This window comes from Artibeus jamaicensis, unplaced genomic scaffold, assembly GCF_021234435.1.
Source record: "Artibeus jamaicensis isolate MK-2021 breed Jamaican fruit bat unplaced genomic scaffold, CSHL_Jam_final scaffold_11, whole genome shotgun sequence".
NCBI lineage: Eukaryota > Metazoa > Chordata > Mammalia > Chiroptera > Phyllostomidae > Artibeus > Artibeus jamaicensis.
Window position 1 is genome coordinate 1202956 of NW_026522027.1, and position 11707 is coordinate 1214662.

The following is an 11707-nucleotide window of genomic DNA, read 5'->3' on the forward strand; positions in this document are numbered from 1 at the left end:
AACAGAGGCCAATTAGCAGAAGGAAATACAGTTTTTAATATGTAATCATGGGGAATTCACATACCATAAAAATTTCCATGATGATGAGGCAACACTAGGCCATAAAATATTTTGGACAAAGAGAAAAAAGGACAAAGAGAAAAAGAGTCTTATATTTCAGAAGATAGAATGAGCACTTTTTATGTAATTGAGAAGGGAAGATCCTACATGGCAAGGTAATTTTTTTTCTGGGCAACTCAGAATCAGTGGGACACATGAGGGACCTAACCAACAGGTACTACCTGAAGCAGTTTATTTATCATATGTAATGAATTAGGCTAAAATGAACATCCTGATTTTTCTCCTGAAGCACATTTTCTATCTGGATCTCTTGAGTGGAATGTGGAGAGGGTCAACAGTTTTTATCCCCTGAGTTTGTTTCTTAATAAACAGCTTAAAATCAATATTCTAAAACCAAAATTTCAAGGCAGCAAAATATTGGTTTCCTTCAGTGACCACAAGTTAAACACATCTCTTTTTTTTTCTTTCAACCTTCCAGTGGCACCCCACCTTACTCCGAGTAAAGCCAAGGTTCTGGCTCATGGCTTCTTCATTTCTGACTTCATCTGTTCTCATCTTCTGACCTCTCTGCTCCAATAAGTTCACATCCTCTTTGTTTGTAACTGGAAACAACACCAGTGTTTGGGCTGCCTGTTACTACCAAACCCAGTAAGACATGACAGTGATTCACTCCTTTATAGGCACTTTATTCAGATGGCCAGTGATCTGAGAAGATGGTGGGTCCATGTCCTAACAAACCATCTTCTCTTCTCTTTCCTGGCCAGAATTTTTGTGAGGTAGGGGTGAGTGGATAAACAAGGTGTGGTGAAGGCTTTGAAATTCAGGTAGGATTAGATGAGCTAAACTTCAACATTCCCATTCTGGGCAGATAGTTGTTTCCAGGGGAGGGTGGTTGTCTGCTCCCCCTGCAACAAAAGAGCCTTATGTCCCCAGGCCATAATCTTCTTTCAGTGCCCCAAGAAGGCCCACTTCTTCCCAGGAGCCAGAATGGGCCTTTTCTGTAGGTTCTGAAACAAAAGCTTTAACATACTCATTACTAGTTAGACTTATATATTTTTTCCTTAAGATAAAATTTTCCAAGTCGTGAGTCCCCTATCATACTTAGCCAACATATTAGAAATCACCCAAGTGTGCCTTACTTTATTCCAACATAGTATCATACATTATTGTTGTCACTGTTGTTTGGATTATTGTGTGAGTCCTCTACTGACATAACAGGTCTATGAGGACTGAGATTTTGTCTACTGTTTTCTAATGATTAGAACAGTGTCAGGGTGATGCTGAGCAGAGGGCCAATGTCCTTTGATAAATAAGTGAAAAAAAGAAAAATATTATAATGGTTAAAAGGGTAAAATATGGAGCATTATGACCTGACACCAATGGAATTCTCACCTATAAGAAGAACCAGTTAAAACTTTTTCAAAGGGAAACATCTGAAAGACTTTGAGCCCAAGCAAACATAGAGCTCATGAGGGACAGGAATGGGAGGTCCAGGCAAAGTACACAACATGTACAAATGACAGGAAGTAGGGAAATTTAGTGAAGTAATTAATTTTACTGACTATTTTGGTGGTTCAGAGAGTTAATACAATTGAGGTACCCTGTACATAGTCAGTGCTGAAAATGGTCATTATTGTTATTATTGCATTCCTCTGTGTACCTAGTTCAGGTCTATCCATGTGAAAATAGCAGTAATAGGAAAACAATACATTATCCTCCTGACCACACAGCAATTCCTGACATTAAGCATTGACCACAGATTGACTGATGTATAAGTGACAAGGAATAAACTGCATACACATAAAGTTTACAGTCTGATGAGTGTTGACATGCCTACACTCTCCAAATGTATCAATTTCACCCAAAAGTTTTCCACATGCCTTTGATATCCCTCCCTCAATTCCCCAAGCAACCCCCAGAGTTTACAGGCAATTATACATTTTCTTTCTTTCTCAATAGATGAGTTTGCCTTTTCTGAAATTTTATATAAATAAAATCATGTAGCATGTATTATAATTTATCTGGCTTCTTCAATTCACCATAATTATTTTATGAGGTAAAATTTTCACAATAAATTTAATCACTACAAAGTGAGCAATTCAGCATAATTAGTGTAGTCACATGTTATGTAGCCATCATGTCTACCCTGTACTGAAATATTTCAATCACATACAATGTTGTACCCATTGAAAGATTGCTCCCCATTACCTCATACCCTAATTAGAGGAAAGTACCAACCTAAATTCTGTCTTTGCCCCCTCATCATTCTCTGTCCCAACACTGTGTCTCATGACCCCTGCCAGCTTGTACATTGGGTGCTCCCACTTGTTCCAATGTCATGAAGCTAATCTGAGTTCTCAAACCATTATCCTTTTTTTTCAACTCTGTCTTACACTCATGCTAAACTAGTCTGAGAGAATGGCACCCTCACTTCACTGCAGGAACTCCAGTGGCTCCTCCCTGAAAGGGCAGGTCAGACCCTCACTCATATGGTTCAACTTCATCCTGAGCCTCCAAAATAAACCTCCCCCCATGGGACCATCAGGGCCCCTTGAATTATACAAAACCTATCATCCTCTCACCTCCCATAGTACACAATTTCTCATGTGACTCAGGGCAGACTCTATTCCTTCATGACTTCCCTCTGTGCTCACCACTGCTTACACACAATCCACCTCGGGACAGGTGCCCAAGGATCTCAGTCCAACACACCAGAGGTCACAGAGAGAAGAAAATGAATAGAACCAGAGCAGAGATTTATTTCCCATTTCCTAATTCTGGCTGTGAGATCTTTAAGGACAGGCATATGGAAATTACCAAAAGAACAAAGAAAACAAAGAATGAGGACAGTGATGTCTGCAATGAGCTGCATGTCAAAGAGGGCTTGAGAGAGGCTCATTCAGTACATTCCTGTGGGTGGCTGACATCATAGAGACCTGCATCTTTACTACAGTTGTTGAGGTTAAATGACAGAATATCTTTTATAATCTCTGTGATCTTGTTTCTTGATGATGCAGGGGAAATGTATGTGGAATGAGTACACTATTGAAGGTCAATGTGCTGTCGAAATGGGCCCTTTCATGCTGCTGTGTCTTCCAGGATTCTGAGCAAAGGTTGCTTTGAGCCAACCTGGAGACCCAGGATGGTCTGGGAAGTCAGGTCATCTCCTGCTGTGAATATCAAGTAAAAGAGAGGCAAGACTATTGGAAACTTTTTTTAAATTAGCAAAATAAGAAAAAATTAGAATATTAAAAAATATGTGAAGGATAGAGACTTTGTAGAAGACCACATAATTTCTACTTACAGGAAGATTGTGTTAAAGTAAAACATACATTGAATAATTTTAAAAAGAAAAGAAAGACTTTATTAAAGACCATGAAACAGCACAGGAAAGAAGAACCCAACTCACCTGAGACAAAGGCTAGAGAGATTTTAGAAGAGAAGGGACCATGGGAAGGTGTGTTTTCTAATTGAGTTTACACAAAAGCAAAACAAACTTTTGTTAAAATTCTGATTGGGAAGTCCTTTTATGTTTTGGCTGTAAAGGTCCCCGACAGAGGTATGCCTCAACTGAACAACAGGAAGATGAACATTCCAACTAATGGGACCAGGATATTGAGATAAATAATCTTTGGTTCTTAACACTGGCAAGAATCTTTCAAAGGCTTTCTGTATGTTTCAAAAGAACAGATAAAGGATCAGCAATTATCAGATTACAATTGCATTTTAAATGGAGTAGAATAAAAAATAAATGTCAGTGGCCTAGATTCAAAAAGAACCCTTGTAAGGGTTCCTGACTCTGAGGGAATATTAGCCCACTGGAGCATAACAAAATGCTTTCTTTACAATGGAGGAACTCACAACTAAACCTCTTTCAGCCAAGTCTAAGTTTGCATCTCCATCAGTTCCTGAATTTTATAAAGAGGTGTCAGTTCTGAGCAATGTAGGCACAGGGGCAAAACAGCTGAGAGTCCTTGAACGGACCCAAGATTTCCTCCCCCAAGAGGCTATGCATTAATACCTCTATGCAGTCACCTTTTCTCATCGTTCAAATGTCATGTCCAATGAAGAGCAATGTTCTTGATCCTTCAACAGGGCTTCTGCAATTTGCTTTGTCCTGATTTGATACTGAAGTGAAGAGCGACTGACATTCACCACACAGTTTGTTCTGATGCAGGTTTTTCTATAGAACATAGAATGAGAATTTAAAAGTCTCTTGCAATTAGGAAGCTTAACCCTTTCACCTCACTTAGAGTGAAGTGACTATTACATGACCTCATATAGAAGCAATGTTGTCTTGGACCTTAGTGTTGAGGTTTTATCTACATATTGGAAACTGTTCAGGTGTGCTGCTGGGTTTATATTCCTCTGAGCAAGAGAGGCATCACCAATAATGCCAAGATTTTAGAGCCAAGCATAGAAAAAATAAAGTTGACCTTTACCCTGAAAGGAAAAAGAAAGAGTCTGAGAGGATTAGGTTGACAATTTTGGACAATGAAGACCTTGGTTGTACACATGATATATTAGAGGTGCCCTAATAATGACTAAAATAGATACTCCAAATGGCTTAATTCATTTGACGTTTAACCTGTTTGAAAACACACAGATAACTTAGATGCTGAACGTATCTCTGTAAACAAATTAAATGCGACAGTTCTGGAAGATGGAAGTGGTTTTGTGAGATGTGTTCTGTGCCTCTCCCAGCTCTCAGGGCCAAGTTGCTGTATGGTCCTCGACTGTGGCTACAGAGGCTGCAGAGGGGCTGTGCCTTGAGATCAGTGTAGTGTGTGCATTTTGTGGGAAGTAGCAGCATGTTTCATTTGTGAGGCAAATCTACAGTCCAGTTTTGAAAATCATTCTGGAGGCTCGAACTTCAATGTGCTTCCAAATATATGAGTAAAATAATTTAAATAAGCAATGCTGTACTAAAAAATGCCAACCATGTATAAAATGGTGTTTATACTGGTTTACAAACTGAGGGTTATGATTTTTAAGTTCTATGCTTCTTATATTTAAAAAAATAACCCTAAAACATGTCAATTTCTGTCTAATGGCATTTACACAAAAAGCCACAATGATTAGTTTTTCTCAGACAAAACTTAATCACTGTGTAATGCCCAAAGGGGTCATTTTTAATGTGATCACCTGCAACCTAAAGGACATGTTAATTCCCACTGTAGCTGGAACATGAAGTTACTATTCTCAGTCTGATATTCATAGTGTGAGCAAAGCCAGTTCCTCTGCCTCTCCTTTCTTGTATCTGCAACACCTCCGGACTCTACTGTGATAAGCCCTATGTCTCTATCTGTGCTGTTCAACATGATAACAGGAAGGTTCTGGCTTCCCTGTCTGGGCCACGCTCAAGATGTCTGCCCCAAACAAACATGGCTCCCCAAATAGAACCAAAGCTATCTGTCAATAACATTCTTTGAGGTTCCTTATTTTTATTAACATTAGTGTGGGTGCAACTTTGCCCACAAGTTCCCCTGTCCCCCATGGATGAAAATAACACTACCATGACATGATTTCTTGGGGAGGAGAGGTGGACAATCTCTCAGAGGAGAAGGGCCAAGAGCCCCTTCCTCAATGGCTTTTATTAGGTTGTAATACACAGGAATACAGGCAGTATTGATCAAACAGTAGATAACATTTCAAAGAAATCTGAGGGCTTAGTCTGAGTAAGTGTCTGTCAGGAAAGGTAGTTGCAGAAACTTTGGGAGACATACTCATTTCCTACTTGGAACTTTAACATATGAATGAAAGCAATCTTACCTAAGAAGGCTTCACAAGACTTTTAGAAATTCTTTCTTATGCCAGATCACCCTGGATCCTGCTCTAGCCTGGCAAGGGGCTGCACCACCTCCCCATCACAGATTTTCAGGCTTAAGTGGATTAGAGCCAGGAAGCACTTCTCCAAGAGGACATGGGGACTCAGGCTATGTCAGAATAGCTGGGGGGCAATGGTCCATCACTCCTTTGTTGCAGCCATCCAAGTCCTTCCATGATGACCTCCCAAGTGATCAGGTCTGGCTTAGGTTGACCCTCTTCTGAGGAGTGGTAACCATCTTTAAGTATCTGATAATGCACTGGGGACAGGAGAGGAAGCAGAGGAAGCATTTTCTACCAGAGACAAGCTTTGTCTTTTTGTGGCTTGCATTCCAGATGTTGCTCAGTCAGCCTTAGCCATGGGGGGTAGTTACAACTCCTGAAAGCAGGCAAGCATTTCCCAACAATTTAGAAATTATCTAATTTAAGGTCTTCTCTCCTGGAAATGAGGACTCATCTGCTTTTTTGTGATCACCAACACACACACACACACACACACACACACACACACACACACACACATTCCTACCACTGTCTTTCTCTGATATTTTTCTAAAGAGGAATATTTAGTGTAAACTATTGTATCTGTTTAATGATATTGATATTGAAGCCAACTAACTGTCATTTTTTTAAGAATTTAAGACTCTGAAGTACATCAGAGATGGAGAACCGTCCTTCTGTGAGCTATAGATGTGGGGGAAGTGTGGACCTGCTCATTAGGCACTAGTAATGGAAACAATGGAGTGAAAAATCCAAAAGCTCCTCCATTTACCTTAAAGCTCCTCCATGTTCTCTTGTGTTGGTATTTCTCTCTAGCAGTGATGTTACAAATCACATACCCATACCCCAGTAGGATACAACAATTTTTTTTTCAAACTGGGGTCAGTCCAAGAAACAGTACCAGAAAAAGAAGTACCAAATGAAAATCCAGGGCTCTGTGTTCAAAATCATTAAGAATTCTATGACCACAAAAGTAGAGATTAAACCTACCACAGGCTATTCTGAGTGACTTCATAGATTGCAAGCCCATAAAACTGGCCATTTGTAGCAATAGAAATGGATGTGTTCAACCACCAAGTTAAGGTCCACCTCAAACTCATCATAAAAAGCCTACAGAGCTACAATTAATGTCATCCTTAATGGTGAAAACTAGAGGCCTTCCTGATAAAGATGTGCTAAATGACAAGTTTTTTAAAATTGTTTAGACATGTGCTCTGAAGGATAAAATTACTGATATATTGCTCTAAGACGGTGACATCAGTGATGACAGTGACACCAGTGACAGGATCAACTCTAGTGATCAGAAGTTTAGGCAAAGCTTGGTCTGTGAGGACAACTACTTCTGTGACCATTCAGGGACATGCTACATATATGAGACTTCCATGGCTCCAGTAGTCTGGAACATGCTGTACTTACCCTCATGAGTAACCAACAAGTGGCTGTGCTTGACCACTCCAGCACTGTGACCTGTCAAGTGGCTTTTCTGTGTTGAATCACACACAGTCCACTCTAACTAGAAGAAAAAGGATCTAGTCACTTTCAGTTAATCCTGGCCCACAATCCTACCCCTCACATGCTCACTCCATCAGCCACCTCCTTGGTTGTCTCCAGGCACCTAGTAAGACTTTGTCCTTCACACACAAACTTCCTGGGGCCTGGCTATCTTGTTAATTCAGCTGATTGAGGTCTTGAGGTACAAGGGTGAAATGTGGCTTTTCACAGCTCTCCCAGGCCATGTAATAACTGCATCCCCAGAACACACTTTGAAAACCAGCTGCACACTTCTCTACTGGGTCAGAAGTAGAATGAACACTTCAGCCTTCCGATTTGATGTCATTACAAAGGCTGCTCTGTATTCCCCACTTAAATTAGCCTCCTTTCACAACCCCTTTTGTAGTCTGACTTCCCCTCCACTTTCCAGACCCCAACCCACAAAATCCCTTCATACATATTTTGGATTTAGTGTTTCCTCTTCCTACAACATTTTATTGCTCTGCAGACAACTAGCACTCCACAGAATGCTCATTTTCATGCCTTCTTTTCCCATATTAGTGACCCTTGTCCCAGATTTTCTATAAACCTCTACATCCAATGTCCCACTGTCACAGAACTAATCTGAGTCTTCAAGACATTATCCTCTCTCCCAACACTGTGTCTCACCCCTCATGCCCATCCAAATCTGAATAAAAGAAACCCTCACTTCACACCATTAGCTCCATGGCTCTTTCCTCTGCAGTCCTGTCAGCCCTTCATTCACTTTTTAGCCTTATCCTAAGACAACCTGAAGCCCTCCTTTATTGCACAATATGCCCTCAAGAACCTATATAATGCTTAACCTTAAACATCTCAGTGTTTACCATTCTCATCCTGACTGTATACATACCCATCCTTCAACACCCACTCCTATGAATACCTCTTCTTATCAACAATATCTCTTTTTATGGATACAAATTCTGCTTGAGTCTTCAATTATTAGAGCAAAATAATCCAGAGGCCACAATAGGTAGGAACAAAAATAACCAGAGAAAAATTATAGTTAACCTTACCAGGGTTTCATTCCAAACACTCTAAGGACAGGTATGTGGAATTGTAAAAATGAAAAAGAATCAAAACATTAATGTCTAGCCTTAGTTCCCCATCATGGAGGGTGCAAAATAGGGTTCTTTGTTTATAGGTCTGCACATGGCTGATGCGACAGAAATCAGCTTATTTACTACACTTGTTTAGTTCCACAGTAGAATATCTCACATATTTGAGAATTTATTGACAAAAATTAAGTCTTCTAAAAACTTCTACTTTATCCCGAAGTTCATTGTAAAAGTTCAAAAGATGTATTTAGAGTTTAATAAAATAGAGGATGAAGGCCAGGCATATTCCACATCCAGGATGAGGGACACACTTTCAAAAAATCTAACACTGGACCACTAAAGATAAACACAATGTCACAATATAGAGATGGCTTAGTAGAACTCACATGCTCCAAAGGTTGGAAGCAAGTGCATCCTCATGTCAATTCACTATGTCTATGACATCAGTGATGACAGTGCCACCAGTGATAAAGTCAGCTCTAGTGATGAGCAATTTCTCTAAAGCATAAGTTTTGGGGACATACACATCTGTGACTGACCATTTGGGGATCTGCCTCCTCTATGAGGCTTTTATGGCTCCAATAGTCTGGACCATGCTGGTCATATCCCCCTGACTGAAGAACAAGTTGCTGTACTTGTACCTTTATCTCATGAATGATAAGAGGATAAAAAGTATTTTGTGTAGCCTCTGGTGAAAATTACTTAGACAATTATATTTTGATGTCCTCATTTTGCAGCAAGACCAGGCCTTTTGTAAAAATGGAACCACAGTTGCAGACTGGCTCTATTCATCAGGAAACATGGAGAGTCTGAATGGGGGCTGTCACATGACCAAGTGGCAAGAACTATGCATTATGAACTGGGTGCGATTACACTCACCAACATAAGGTCAGGTTTGGAGAGCAGCATCCTTCACCGCTGGGAATGAAAAATCATGGGTTAGACAAGGACAAGTGGCTGAGAATATTGGCATTAACTAGTCCAGTACAGTGACCTCTTACAGAGCCCTTACCTGTGGAATCACAGAAAGCTCACTTTGAGGAGTCAGTAAAGAAATAAAAGATTCCACTCACTCCACGTTCATTGGAGACCTGAACCCCCAGTCTCTCATACACACACTCTTTTAGTCACTCCCTTACCTGTTACCAGATTTCTAGTCATATTTACTCATTGAGACAAAAATTCCCCAAATGTGACTAACTTGTTGACTCAGTTGATGCACATCTTTACAGCAATTCAATTTTACATTTTAAAGCACTCCCAGGCCCAAGGAAATCTGTTACCACAGGATGTACCAGACCCTGGCCAGCAGAGTCAGCCTGTTGTGGCTGAAGACAGGAATCAATGCACAGGCGACAACAATCCTGTGTGGAAAATGGAACAGGCATGACTACTCTCTCAAGGGGAGAGTGCCTATGGTGCCTCAGCCACTCCCTCAAGACAGGAGTGCTCCGACCCTTGCCCAGACAGGCTTTTATTATTTTCCTAGGGTCTTACATCAAATAAAGATTAATTATCTATCACACAGAATATTATTGTCTACATTCTAGGTACAATCAAGAAAATAAAAATAACATGCAGAGGGGGGTGGCAATGAGCTGATTAGCTCTGTCCTTGGGAGAGCTCACACAGGCTTTGGAAATTACCTTGAAGATAGACAATATACATCTGTTGCTTTAGACCAGAGTGAGGGAGTTTTACCAAGAGCAAGCTATAACAATCTGTAATCATTTTATTGGCCTGATTCCCATGGGAAAATTCGGTTTGAAGATCTGGCTCCTGCCCACCACTTTGCATCTGTAGGTTTTCCATACAGAGCTGAGTCACATTTGTGAGGCCAAGACAAACCGGTCCCCTACAATCCCGCCTCCTTTTTTTTGTTTGTTTGTTTGTTAAGGCCGTTGTTGTGATACAGCCTATAAGACTTGCTACTTGCTGGTCTCTTTTGCCACTCTGGGCAAATAATTTGTAAATGCATCATGATATACAAAACATTATTAAAATCAGTAAACAACTAGCTGCCCCAGTGACCCACAATCTTAGGTCGAGTCCATCAAACCAGTGTTTTGGGTTTAATGAACCAAGATTATCACTAAGGGTTTGAATAATCTCCTGTTTAGTTAAGCATTGAATGTCCTGCAACTGCTTGTGTAACCCAAGTTGCAATTTATTGATTTGTCCCTTTAAATTAGTAGAAAAAGCTCCTCTTAGGTGATGTTGAATATCACTCCAGGAGTATTGGCTGGAGTTCCATTGTAGTGGGGTGACACACAGTTTGGAGAAACCAGGATCACAGGTCAGCTGCTGACGGATCACTAGTGCATCCTGGCGTTCACTGATCCAGTTGTGTGCTGATTCAATTGCAGAAAGTTGAGTCAGGATTTCTTGATCAATCTGGGCCTGTTGAAGAATTTCTAAGGTGGAATTGGTTAAGAGAATATCAACAGTATGAGCAGTTTGAACTGACCCAGTGAGAGCAGCAGTTGCCATGGCCATAGTAGCTGTGACAACTATAGCAGAAACAATAAATGCAAAGTACCAACAAACTGTCGGACTCTTTACGAGGCCAGTGCATTGTTAAGTGCTATTATGGCATGGGGATCTTCCCATTCTCTGGCTACACCAACTGCCATCCATATCTGAGTTTGTCTTCTAAATATATAAACTGTAGTGAGATTTAACTGAGTAATATGAAGATTAATAAGACAGCTGGCATATATGGAACCTGCAGGAACAGGCAAAAAATAAATTTTCGCTGATTCGTTATAAAAGACTCGAGCTGTCCCTGAAGTTGCCTAAAACAAGTAAGGGTGAGAGATACAAACTGTGACCCAGTCTTGTTTTAGAGGGTCAATTTGATAAAAACATCCTTGGATACCTTTAGGGTCATATACAATTCTTATATACAGATGCATTCTAGTAACAAAAGGCAAGCCCATTTTTCATGAGTTGTAATGCCAAGGGCTAGTGTGGTTGGGAGAAACAATTCTGATTATAAGTGCCCCATTACCAGGAACCTCCCACCACATATTAGTTTATGGAATTTCAGGCAGAGCCAAAACTATTGTTTTGTCAGACTTAGCCAGTACTTTCCAATTAGCTCCACAGTTCTCCACTACAGAAGGGCTTCTGGGGAGAAAAGCAATAGTAGCATTCAGTCCTCCACACAAAAACCAAGAGACTGAGTTTCTGCGGCTCTTGTCTAAAGTACAAGGAGGAATTGGAGAGGGATT